The following is a 14,092-nucleotide window of genomic DNA, read 5'->3' as shown; positions in this document are numbered from 1 at the left end:
TTTCATTTGTGTCAAGAATGTTCATAATTGCTCATTGAAACATATTTAGGATTGATGCTTTAAAATCCTTTTCATATAATTCCAATATCTGAGTCATCTGTGTTGGCATCTGATGCAATTGTCCTGGGTTTTGGTATAATGAATCATCCTTGATTGTATCATGGATATTTTGGGTATCATGTTGTGAAACTCTGGATTGCACTTAATCATTATAAGCAGGCTGTATTGGTTGGATGTAGGGAAAAGTCCAACTTTATATCCATTTATAAAATTGTTTTGTTTTCTTATCAATGAGTTGTAAGTTTTTTGTATATTCTGGATATGCAAGTCCTTGATGTGACTTACAATGTGATGTGGATTTGTGCTTTGCAAATAATTTTCTCCCAATCAATGGCTTTTCTTTGCATTTTTTAGGGTATTTATTGGTGTTTCTTAGTGATGTTTTGAGCTCAGAAGTTCAGAGGTTTTAAATCTTGATGACATTGTATTTATTAATTTATTCTTTTATGAGTCATATTTTTGGGGTCATATCTAAGAAATCTTTTCCTAACTTGGGCTTAAGATTTTCACCTGTTTTCTGTTACAGGTTTTATAATGTTAGCTTTTATACTTAGGTCTCTGATTCATTTTGAATTAATGTATGAGTGTAATGTGCATGTAGATACCCAGCACTATTTGCTGAAAAGGCTGTCCTTTCCCCCATTGAAATGCCTTGGCATCTTCGTCAAAAATCAGTTGATCATAAATATAAAAGTTTATTTATAGATTCTCAGATCTTTTCCTTTGCTCTATTTGTCTGCCTTTGTGCCAGCATCATACTATATTGATAACTACAGTTTATAATAAATTTTGAAATTGGGAAGTGAACGTACTCCAACTTTGTTTTTTCATTTCCAAAATTTGGAGGGTGTTTGTATTCTAGGTCTATTCCATTTAATTTTAGGATCAGTATCATGTCAAAAACCATGAAGGGTCTGAGATTTTACCCTACTTTCAAACTAAGTTTGTCACAGTTTCACGTGCTTGGGCTGACAGAAGACATCGGATCCCTGCGTCGGGGACACAGGTAGTATATTACTCGTGGTAAAAGCAGCATCCAGAGTAGCATTTTGCATCAGTTCTCTGTGCAACGGCTCTCCACAGGGCAACACAGATGAGGTTCAGATGTTTACCTGCATATGCAGTGGGTTTCACTGCAGGAATGGACCCCCAAAATTATGAGACTCTAAGCTCACATAAGGTTTGCTGGCACATCTACACATTCTTGTCTTTTGGGAGAGAGAATGACTTCATCTTATTCTGGAATGTAAGGAAATCTTTCCTGGGGAGGGGAGGGAAAAGTCTCTAGATTTATTATCTTGGAATGTAAGCAAATGTCTCTTAGGGAGATGTATCTGTCAATTTCTAGCTTCCAAGGTCTTTGCTGTTCAAACATGTTCTTTGCTTGGAAGACCTACACTGTGCAGAACCGTGGAATATCCTGGAGAATTGTCTCCCAACAGCCAGCTTATCAATTTCCACAAACAAAAAAATTTTTTTGGAATTTTGGTAGGGATTATTTTAGTCTACAGACCAATTTGGGGGTGTCATGTGATGTCTCTCCATTTATTTAAATCTTCTTTAATTTCTTTCATCAGTATTTTTAAATTTTTAGTACTGGCTTTATACTTACTTTGTTAAATTTATTCCTAAGTACTTTTGTTCTTTTTAATGCTATCATGAATAGAATTATTTTCTTAATCTCATTTTGAACTGTTTATTGCCTATAAATAGTAATATAATTGATTTTCATATACTGGTTTTGCATCCTGGGATTTTGTGGAACTTATTTATTAGCTCTAGTAGCTATTTGTTTGTGAATTCCTTACAGTTTTCTACATACAGGGTCATGTCATTTGCAAATAAAAACAATTTTTCTTCTTCCTTTACAATCTGGATGGCTTTTATTTTTCTTGCCTGATTGCACTGGCCAGAATCTTCAGTAGAGTGTTGAAGTAGCAACATTGAAGTGGCAACAGTGGACATCCTTGCTTTGTTCCCAATCTTAAGAGGTAACATCCAGTTTTTTAAGTAAGTATCACGTTAATTTGAGGGTTTTTGTACATGTCTTCATCAGGTTGAGGATTCCCCCGCTCTGTGCTAGGTTTCTTGAGAGTTTGTATTCTGAATGTCAAATGCTTTCTTCTGTATCTATCAAGATGATTAGGTGGCTTCTGTTCTTTATTTTATTTTGCTCTTCATTTTCTTTTTTTTTTTTTTCTGTTCATTTTCAAGTGGATTAATTTTCTAGAACTTTCAGAAGGGAGATAAAGATTTTGTAAATTTATGACTAGGGCTCTCTCTCCTGTTGTTTTTGTGAAGTGTCAAAAACTATGGTGGCTTAATTTTTGGGATTTCTAGACTTTGTTCCCCAGTTAATGTTTTTGGACCCGTCCTTTCCTTTGTCTCTATTGTCACTATCCTATTCAATTTAGATTCACCAGCAGATCTCCTCAGTGTGGATATTTATCCTTAAAGGATGCTATAGCTAATTAGTTCTAAGAATTCATATGTTAGCCAGACTATTTTAGCCCTCTTAGACCTTACTGTAGACCCATGGTATTCACCTGCCATTGGAATACTAAACCCTTTACAGTTTTAGCTCCTATCCTCATGTTGGCTCTATGAGCTTTCAGTGAGTACCTGTTCGTTATTTTTTTGTTTTTTTCTCAAGTCATTGAGAGGCCCTGTTGCTTCCCTGTGCTTCCTTCTGCATATAAGATAATACTGTAGGTATTGTAGTTGTCACTAGTTTGTCCCCACTTGCTCATATTTTGTTTTCTTGGGGTGGGGGACGGATAATTTATCATCTTGTTTTGTTACACAAATAATTCCTATTTAAAAAGAAAGCTAGCAGCTAAATAACTTGAACATGAAAATGGCAAACCAAAGAACAAAACTGAAATATGTCAACTCCTGGGACCAGGACTATGACAGATGTGTGTATGTATGTGTGATAATCCCTTTTATTGGACCATATCTTCTGAGCACCAGGTGGCAGAAATAATTGGGAATGGACAGGGAGTAAACAACCAAAAAAAAAAAAAAAAGTGACAGCCTTCACCTCTACTGCTTCAACTTACTAATTTCTTTGTAAAAAATTTAATGAAAATTAAGTTACCTTAGGGAGTCTGGAGTTATATTTTATGCAGGTAGTTATGAGTAGAGAAGAAAGGCGGTTAATGAGCTAGTGCTTTGGTATTGCAACAGATGTTATTTGAATCCCTCAAACAAAGATTTTAGAGGGTTTTTTTTTAATCATGGTGGAATAATGAGGCTTGTTATTATAGTATTTTCTCTCTTCAAGGAGGGAGACCTTGAAAATGGATTTTACTCCAATGTGCCATCAGTAGACAAGTAAAATAAACAAAATACTCTGACCTAAGTACAAGTGATTACTCAGTAGGTTAAAGTCTAACAAATTTGAAAGCAGGAAAAGTAATCTAGAGGCTCCAGGTAAACACTTAAACCAAATAGCTATGCCTTGAATTGCACCATAAGATGTTTTATAAAGAGACAAATATATAGATTCAAATTTTAAAATAAATATTTTTAAATCTGGCATGCTCTGTGATTAGAATTTTCAGTGACTGAAACAGGGAATTTCCATTTTTTAAAAAGTAAAATGTTGGACTTTGGATATTTCAAACCCACCTCCACACACACTATTCTTATCCCAAGAATTTTATTTCAGCCATTGTGTAACATTTTAAATTTCTCCACAAATAACTGTATACTTTTGTCTTAAATTACCCAGATGCTTAAAATCATGTATTTTAAACCTTAAAAAATTCCTAGTACGCCCAAGTGTGGAAATGTAATTCCAGTTCATTAGCTGACAGTAACTGCATAAGAATTACAAATAATAGTTTGGGAGAGGGGGGTGGGGTTATGGACATTGGGGAGGGTATGTGCTATGGTGAGTGCTGTGAACTGTGTAAACCTGGCGATTCACAGACCTGTACCCCTGGGGATAAAAATACATTATATGTTTATAAAAAAAAGAATTACAAATAATCAAAAAAGGAAAGATTAACGAAAGGCATTTATCTTGAATATTGAGCCTTCTTAGTAAAAAGTAGAGGATGTACTTCTCTAGTCATTATATTTTATTTAAGAGCCATAGAAGGAAACACATATACTTTCAAAGTATTTTTAATGTGTATACATTTGAAAGCAAATTTTAATTTTTAAATCAATCTAGTTTCAAATATTTTTCCGTCTACCTAGTATATTCCCATTAAATGCCATAATGACTAGTTATGCTTTAAAATTATAAGAAGAATAATTAAAGGTTTTTACTCTGGAAAATTAAAAATACATTGCAGAGTGATGATGTCCAAAGAATTTTAAAAAACAAGTTAAAATTAATGCACAAGTGCCTCATTAAACATCAAGTAATTTTGATATTTGAGGAACACAGATGCTAGTTCCAGAAGCCTCTCCTGCTTCCTTCTTCATCCTACCAATGCAATTTATACACGTTGTCATTGGAGCTTGACAAATAAAGCTGTATGTATGATAATACATGTATCTAAGAATTTTTTTTCAATTAATGCTATTCAAAATTGGATAATACTGAAAAAGAGATCAAGGTAAAGATGAAAGGTTTTCCTGAATATCAACCAGTCTCCTAAATTTTTTAGGGCAGGGAGTGGGGGAAGAAGATGAATGGCACAAGAAGGGAAAGAGATCACAAAGAAATTGCTAGAAGAAAGAAGAATACATATCTAAGAAAAAAACTAAAAAAATTCTGGCTCATTAAGATCTGTAGTCTGTAGAAAAAGGAGGAGCCCATATTCACAGTTCCTATATATGCATTGAGTAGGGATCTGATAGACAAAATTATCTATTATTGTTTAGAGTTATACCTATTGATACAGTGAAAATGTGATTTAAGGATGTGGAAGAAGTAGGTTATAGAAAATATTTGCCCAGTAATCAGCGCTATAGTCCTTAACGCATAAAGTCAACCAACAGTTCTTTGTTGCAACACAATTAGAGGAGACAACATAATTCATTTAAAATACTTGTTGAGTACCTACGATGTGCAGAGTTGGTTCTAGACACAGAGATTGAAGGGAAAACAAAACAGATAAAAATTCATACCTTCATAAGATTATATTGTGGTGGGGAAAGCAGAATAAAGACAGGATAAATAAGTAATCTTAGAGAATACAGATATAAAAAGAGCTATACCAATAGTGCTAAGTACTGTGGAGAAGAAAATAAAGCCAGGAAGCTGGATAGAATGTCTTGGGCAAGAGTGGTGGTGGTGGTGGTGGTATGGAGATGAATAAGAAGGTGACATTAAATAATATCCAAAGTGAGACTATCTGGGGAAGGAGCATTCTAGGTATAGGGAAGAAGAAATGCCAAAACTTAGAGATAGGAGCTTGTCTTATGTGTTGAGTGAATTATAAGAAGGCCAGTGTGGCTGGAACAGAGTAAAGGGAAGAAAAATAAGAGTTGAGGTTACCTCATATAGTTACAGAACTTTTATAGAACTTTTATACAGAACTTATAGTTATGAGAACTTTTAGGATCTACTCTCTTAGCAGCTTTCTTATCTATTACTTCCTTCCTTCCTTCCTTCCTTCATTCATTCATTTATGACAGGGAGGAAGAGCATGCATGCACAAGCATGGGGGTAGGGAGGTGAGTGGGGAAGGACAGAGGAAGAGAGAGTCCTAAGCACAGTCGATCTCATGATCCTGATATCACCACCTGAGCCTAAACCAAGAGCTGGATACTCAACCAGCTGTGCCACCCAGGTGCCCCATAGTCTCTTAGCAGTTTTCAAATATGCAATTCTGTATTATTAACGATAATCACCATGTTGTATATTATATCCCCAGAGCTTATTTATCTCATATATGGGAAATTTGTACCTTTTGACCACCATCACCCAATTCTCTCATCACCTAACCCCTGCTTCTTGAAACCACAAATCTGATCTCTGTTTCTGTGAGTTTTGGGTTTTTAGGGTCTACATGTAGGCAGATCACACAGTATACATGGAACTGACCTCTGTGGTATGACCAAATGAATAAGCAACACTGGTATCCCCCACATTTCAAAGTTCACATTATACTACTTCACTTTTACAAAAAGCTTACATCAGTACCTATTTTTGCTAATCAAAAGAAACCTGAAGAAGATTTTTGCTTCTACGAAAAGAGCTGAAAAGCAAAAGAGCTGTTTGTTTTGCAGAGAGCCATTAAAGAGGCACTGGGGCACCTTGGGTCACCGAGGTGGCAGAGTCAGTTGAGTTTCCAACTCTTGGATTCCTCTCAGGACCTGATCTGTCAGGATCGTGAGATTGAGCCCTGTGTCAGGCTCCACACTCAGAGCAGAGTCTGCTAGAGTTTCTCTCTCCCTCTGCCCCTCCTTATTCTCATTCTCTCTCTCTCTTCCTCTCAGTAAAATAAATAAATAAATAAATACCTTAAAAAAAAAAAAAAGAGGCAGCATGTACCCAAAGAGCAGTGAGAACAGCCCTGCCAAGCTTTTTCCCCCAGAAGTACATTGGGCATCTCAGCCTCTAGTCACCAGAGCTTTCAAAAGCATCTAAGAGCATTTGTGCTTTATCTTGATGTATTTTGTGCATTTTTTTTAGCAAGATATGCCCTAAAGTATCAGACAAGCCTAAGAGGGATGATTTTGGTGGAGCTGAGAACACTCAAAACTTTTTCCAGGTGAATTAATAGCAGTTGCTTTGCTTTATGCCCATTTCAGCTTATGAGGTTTCATAGGAACCCCTACTTTTGGATAGCAGAGGAAACCTGTATATACATTTATCAAATTGTTTTGTTGCGCACTTAAACTTATATACTCTTGCATGTCTATTCTATCTCAAACTGGGAGAAAGTAATGACAACGCCAAGTGCTGGCGAGGATGTGGAGAAACTGAATCTCATATACATTGCTGGTGGAATATCAAATTTGGATATTCCAAACTCTGGAAAATAATTTGGCATTTCCTTTAAAAACTAAACATACACTTACCATATGGCCCAACAATCACACTCTAAGGCATTCATCCCAGAGGAATAAAAATTATGTCCACATCAAAACTTAACACATGATTGTTCTAGCAGTTTTATTTTTAGTAACCTAAAATTGGAAACAGCCCAGATGTCTTTCATGGGTGAATGGTTAGACAACTGGTACATCTGTGCCACGGAATACAACTCAGCAATAAAAAGAAGTAACTATTGGTGCTTCCAACAGCTTGGATGAATTCCAAGGGCGCTATACTGAGTGAACAAAAGCCTCCCCCCCCTTTTTTTTTTCACAAAAGCTGTTTTTAAGAGGTCACATATGTGATTCTGTTCACACAACATTCTCTTTTTTCTTTTTTAAAAAGATTTTATTTATTAGAAAGAGAGAGCACACAGGCTGGGGGAGTGCAGAGGGAGAAGCAGGCTCCCCACTGAGCAGGGAGCTCAATGAGGGGCTTAATCCCAGGACCCTGGACCATGACCTAAGCAACTGAGCCACCCAGATGCCCTTCACATAACATTCTCTAGTGATAAAATTATAGAGATGAAAAACAGATTAGTGGTTGCCAGGGGTCAGAGTTTGTGGCATGAGGGGAAAGAGGTAGATGTGACTCTTTTTAATTTTTAATTTTTAAAATTTTTTATTTAAATTCAATTTAATTAACATATGGTGTATCATTAGTTTCAGGGGTAGAATTTAGTGATTCATCAGTTGAATATAAAACCCAGTGCTCATCAAAACAAGTGCCCTCCTTAACACCCACCACCCAGTTACTCCATCCCCCCACCTGCCACCCCTCCAGCAACCCTATTTGTTTCCTAGAGTTAAGAGTTTCTTATGGATTGCCTCCCTCTCTATTCTTATTTTATTTTTTCTTCCCCTTCCCCTATGTTCATCTATTTTGTTTCTTAAATTCCACATATGAATGAGATCATATGGTATTTGTCTTTTTCTGACTGACTTGTTTCACTTAACATAATACTCTAGTTCGATCCATGTCATTGCAAATGGCAAGATTTCATTCTTTTTGATGGCTGAGTAATACTCCATTTTATATATAATGGAATGTATATATCTCACATCTTCTTTATCCATTCATCTGTCAATGGACAGCTGGGCTCTTTTCATAGTTTGGCTCTTGAGGACATTGCTGCTTTAAACATTGGGGTGCATGTGCCCCTTCGAATCACTATGTTTGTATCCTTTGAGTAAATACCTAGTAGTGCAGTTGCTGAGTCATAGGGTAGCTCTATATTTAACTTTTTGAGGATACTCCATACTGTTTTCCAGAGAATATACTTGATAAATACAGTTTGAAGGACTGCCAAGATAAAAGATTTTGTACTATTTTTCAAAGGGCTCACCAGGCCAGCAATTCCTGTATTAGGTCATATAATTTCTGAAAGTATCACTGACCCCAAGGTACACAACCTGCCACCATGAGAATCACTAGTAAAGATTAAATATTTTTATTTTCTCAAAGACTGTTTTTAGGGAAGCATTAAAAATTTATTCATTTGGCCAGACCACAGAAGTCAGTTTTCTGAATTTTTTTAAATACACTATGCTGAGTCTTCTCTCTGACAGTAACCAAGGCCTGTGGAAAAGTGCTGCAGTGGTACAGTGACCCTCTTCTCCAGAGCATTCAAGTAAATCTCAGATTCTCTTCTCTAGTTTAGAAAAGTTAAGAAAAGGCATATTCTCTATAACACAAGTTATCATTTCTGGCACTTACAAAGGCACCTTATTAGAAAACAATTCAGATTGAATTGCTCTTTGCAGGCTGAAACTCATATATTGCTTTGAATTTCAGTGTTCATTGATCAGCTAATAAACTAGACATTATTGTAAGTGCTAAATACATTTATTTCTCTGTAATAGAGAGTAATCAACACGTGCCTTTCCTGTCCTCAAAGAAACAGTTGTCATCATCATAACCGAATAAGTTACAATTGAATTCAGTATCACATTCAAACAAGGGTGCCATTTTAACTGAGGGAATTACTACAGTAAACAATTTTATAAATAGAATAGGTAGAAACCATCTTTAAGAAGATTTCTCGATCTCTATACCTGAGGGTAAAGGCAATCTGTGATCTCTCTTGTGACAGAGATGAACAGATCTGATAGGTTACTGTGGTCTTTTTTTCTTAATTAACAAACAATATTACTGACATTTTTATGTGCATACACTTCTATGAGTTCTAACACATCTATAGATTTGTTTAACCACCACTACAATTAGGCTACAGATCAATTACATCACACACCAGATCTTGGGCTCTCTTGTGCTATCTCATTGTCGCAGGGGTTGGCAAACTACACCCGAGTCAAATCTGTCCCATGCACTATTTTGTTAGGACCTAGAAGCTAAGAATGGTTTTTATATTTTCAAGTGTTATAAGAAGAACAGAAGCAACAAAGAAGAACAAAGCAACAGACCATATGCAGCCCAATAAGCCTAAAATATTTACTATCTGACCCTCTGCAGAAAATATTTGCTGGGGGGCACCTGGGTGGCTCAGTCGTTAAGGGTCTGCCTTTGATTCGGGTCATGATCTCAGGGTCTTGGGATCAAGCCCTGCATTGGGCTCAATGCTCAGTAGGGAGCCTGCTTCTCCCCCTCTCTCTGCCACTGCTTGTGTTTCCCCTCTCACTGTGTCTTTCTCTCTCTCAAATAAATAAATAAAATCTTTTAAAGATGTTTTTAAAAAATTAAGGAAATATTTGCTAACCTCCTGCTCTGAAGTCACATCCATGCCCACCCCTACCCCTTGGAAACCACTTATCTTTCTTGTCACTATAGTTGGTCTTGGAAAATGTCATACAAATGGCGTCATACAATATGCAGCCTTTTGAGACTTTGGAGAATAATGCCTTTGAAATTAATCCATGTTGTTGCATTTAGCAATAGTTCTTTCCATTTTATTGCTGAGTGAAATTCCGTTGTATGGACATACCATCACTTGTTTATTCATTCATCTGTTGAGGGACATTTCTGTTGTTTCTAGTTTTTTGGCATTTATAAAACAGCTGCTATGAACATTCATAATTTTGGGGTTCATGTAAATCTTCATTCCTCTAGGATAAATACCTTGTAGTGAGATTGCTGGGTCCTATGGTAAATATATGTTTAACTTCATAAAAAGTAACCTGCCAAAGAGTTTTTCAGAGTGGCTGTTTCAGTTTGCATTCCAACCAATAGTGTATTCTCAGGAAATCTAATTGCTCTGCTTCCTTGTCAGCACTTGATTTTGTCGATATTTTCTATTGTTGCCATTCTAATAGCTATGTAGTGGTGTTTTCTTATGGTTTTCTTTCAAAAATTTTCTTTCTTGGAGCGCCTGGGTGACTCAGTCAGTTAAGCATCTGCCTTTAGCTTAGCTCATGATCTCAAGGTCCTGGGATTGAGCCCCACATTTGGCTTCCTGCTCAGCAGGGAATCTGCTTCTGTCTCTCCCTTCCCTTCCCCAGCCCCACCATCCCCCACTAAGTGCTCTCTTTCTTTCTTGCTTTCAAATAAATAAATAAAATCTTTTAAAAATATCTTTTTTCCTTAGAGCATGAGTGGGATAAGGGGCAGAGGGAGAGAGAGAGAGAATCTTTTTTTTAAAGATTTTATTTATTTATTTGACAGACAGAGATCACAAGTAGGCAGAGAGGCAGGCAGAGCAAGGAAGGGAAGCAGGCTCCCTGCTGAGCAGAGAGCCAGATGCGGGGCTCGATCCCAGGACCCTGGGATCATGACCTGAGCCGAAGGCGAAGGCTTAACCCACTGAGCCACCCAGGTCCCCAAGAGAGAGAATCTTAAGCATACTCCATACCCAGTATGGAGCCCAACACAAGGCTTGATCCCACGACCCTGAGGTCATGGCCTGAGCCAAAATCAAGAGTCGGCGCTTAACCAACTGAGCCACCCAGGAGCCCCTTGTTGTGATATGAATTTGCATTTTCCTAATGGCTAATGATGTTGAACATCTTTTTGTGTGTTTATTTGCCATCTATTTGTTTTCTTTGGTGAAATGTTTGTCTAGGTCTTTTGTCATTAAAAAGCCTCTTTTATAGTGAAATAATTTTACATTCACAGAAGTGGCAAAGATACTGTAGAGATGTCACATGTCCCCTTCACCAGCTTTCCTCAATGGTTACATCTAGCATAATTATAGGATGATATCAAAACCAGGAATTGACATCAGTATGATGTGTGTTTGTAGTTCTTTGCCATATTGTCGTGTGTATAGATTTGTGTAACCACCACAGTTGGCAAGATGCAGAACTGTTCCATCACCACAAACATCTCGCTTGTGCTCCCTTTATCCTCATGGCCATATACCTGCCCCCAACCAACTCTAACTCCTCTGGCAACCAACAATTTGTTTTCCATCTCTATACTTTTGGCACATTGAGAATGGTGGAATCACATGGTATATCAGTTTGAGACTGGCTTTTTTCTCTCAGCCTGCCTTTCAGATCTATCCACGTTGTTGCATATATCAATAATGAATGTGTTGAATTTTATTGCTGAGTAACTATTCTGTGGTATAGATGTACCACAGTATGTGTAACCATTCAACTATTGAGGGATATTTTGTTGTTTCAAGTTTTTGGCTATTGCAAATGACATTGCTATGATCATTTGTGTGGACTTAAATATTCATACCTCTGGGATAAATGCCCAGGAGTATGATTGCTGGGTTGTATTTTAAGGTTTTTGCTGGGCTGTTTATTTTCTTATTATGTAGTTCTAATAATTCTAGATATATACTGGGTAAAAGTCCCTTCTTTTTTTTAATGGATCATATTTTGCTGTATGTCTAAGAAGCATTTGCCTAGGGGCATCTGGCTAAGCATCTGCCTTCGGTTCAGGTTGTGATCCCAGGGTCCTAGGATCCAGTTCTATGTTGGAATCCCTGCTCAATGGCAGTCCTCTCCCTCTCGCTGTGCTCCTCTCCCAGTTTGTACTCTTTCCCTCTCAAATAAATAAATAAATAAATAAATAAAATCTTCATTAAAAAGTCTTTGCCTTGGGGCGCCTGGGTGGCTCAGTGGGTTGAGCCGCTGCCTTCGGCTCAGGTCATGATCTCAGGGTCCTGGGATCGAGTCCCGCATCGGGCTCTCTGCTCAGCAGGGAGCCTACCCCCCCCCGCCTGCCTCTCTGTCTACTTGTAATCTCTCTCTGTCAAATAAATAAATAAAATCTTAAAAAAAAAAAAAGTTAAAAAAAATAAAAAGTCTTTGCCTAACCACTGACAATGATGATTTTCTCCTGTTCTTCTTTATATATGGTTTACAGTTTTATGTTTAACATTTATTTTTATTTATTTATTTATTTGACACAGAGAGAGACATGCAGCAAAAGAGGGAACACAAGCAGGGGGAGTGAGATAGAGAGAAGCAGATGGACCCTGGGGTCTTAGCCTGAGCTGAAGGCAGATGTGTAACCGACTGAGCCACCCAGGTGCTCCTATGTTTTACATTTAGATAGGGAATCAATTTTGAATTAATTTGTGGATAAGATATGAGACATAGATCCAGGATCATTTTTTTTAAAGATTTTATTTATTTATTTGACAGACAGAGATCACAAGTAGGCAGAGAGGCAGGCAGAGAGAGAGAGGAGGAAGCAGGCCCCCCCAGGGTCATTTTTTTAAACAATTTTATTTATTCATTTGAGAGACAGAGTGAGCAAGTGAGAGAGAGAGTACAAGCTGGAGTAGGAACAGAGGGAGAGGGAGAAGCAGACCCCTGCTGCACAGGGAGCCTGATGCAGGGCTTGATCCCAGGACTCTAGGATCATGACCTGAGCCGAAGGCAGCTGCTTAACGACTAAGCCACCCAGGCGCCCCAAGGATCTTTTTTTTTTTTTTGCAAATAGATGTCCAATTGTTTTAATACCGTTTATTGAATAGTCTTTTCTTTGTCCAATGAATTGCCAAATGTAGTATATTGTACAATGAATGTTATTTGGCAACACAGAAGAAATGAAATACTGATACAAGCTATAGTATGAATGAACCCTGAAAACATTATACTAAGTGAAAGAAGCCAGTCACAGAAGACCACATATGGTATTCATTCCATTTATATGGAATGTCCAGAATAGGCAAATTCATAGGGAAAATACATTAGTGGTTACCTAGGGCTAGTGAGTTCAGAAGGAAATGAGTGACTGCTAATGAGTACAGGGTTTCTTTGTGAGGTAATAAGGATGTTCTAAAATTGATTCTGGTGACAGTTGCAGAACTTTGTTAATTTTAGTAAAAAACCATTGAATTGTATCCTTCAAATGAATGAATTGTATGGCATGTGAATTATATTTCAATAAACCTGTCATAAACATTTTTTAAAGAAGGAACGTTTGTGAAATGAAGTGATGACAGTATAGCAGCAAGCAAAAATTAAGGACAATTGAGAAAGTGGTAAGTAGCTTAAGATAATATTAGAGCAGGGCAATAGTATTAGTAAAAATTGGTCAGAAATCAGGAGTACATTTATGTAGTGTTCAATGAGTTTTGAACATAAATTTCTTTAAAATGAACCAAGCCTGTAATTCATGCAGTGATGGTAAGAGCATAAATTGATATACCATTTATGAAAAGCAATTTGTCAATGTTTATAAAAAATTTAGAGAATGGGGCACCTGGGTGGCTCAGTTGTTAAGCATCTGCCTTTGGCTCAGCCCCGCATTGGGCTCCCTGCTCAGTGAGAAGTCTGCTTCTCCTTCTCCCACTCCCCCTGCTTATGTTCCCTCCCTCGCTCAAAGAAAAAAACAAAAAAAAAGGATATAAAATCAATGCACAGAAATCAGTTGCATTTCTCTACACCAACAACAAGACAGAAGAAAGAGAAATTAAGGAGTCAATCCCATTTACAATTGCACCCAAAACCATAAGATACCTAGGAATAAACCTAACCAAAGAGGCACAGAATCTATACTCAGAAAACTATAAAGTACTCTTGAAAGAAATTGAGGAAGACATAAAGAAATGGAAAAATGTTCTATGCTCCTGGGTTGGAAGAATAAATATTGTGAAAATGTCTATGCTAC

This window comes from Mustela nigripes, chromosome X (assembly GCF_022355385.1).
Source record: "Mustela nigripes isolate SB6536 chromosome X, MUSNIG.SB6536, whole genome shotgun sequence".
Lineage (NCBI taxonomy): Eukaryota > Metazoa > Chordata > Mammalia > Carnivora > Mustelidae > Mustela > Mustela nigripes.
This window is presented reverse-complemented; position numbering follows the sequence as displayed.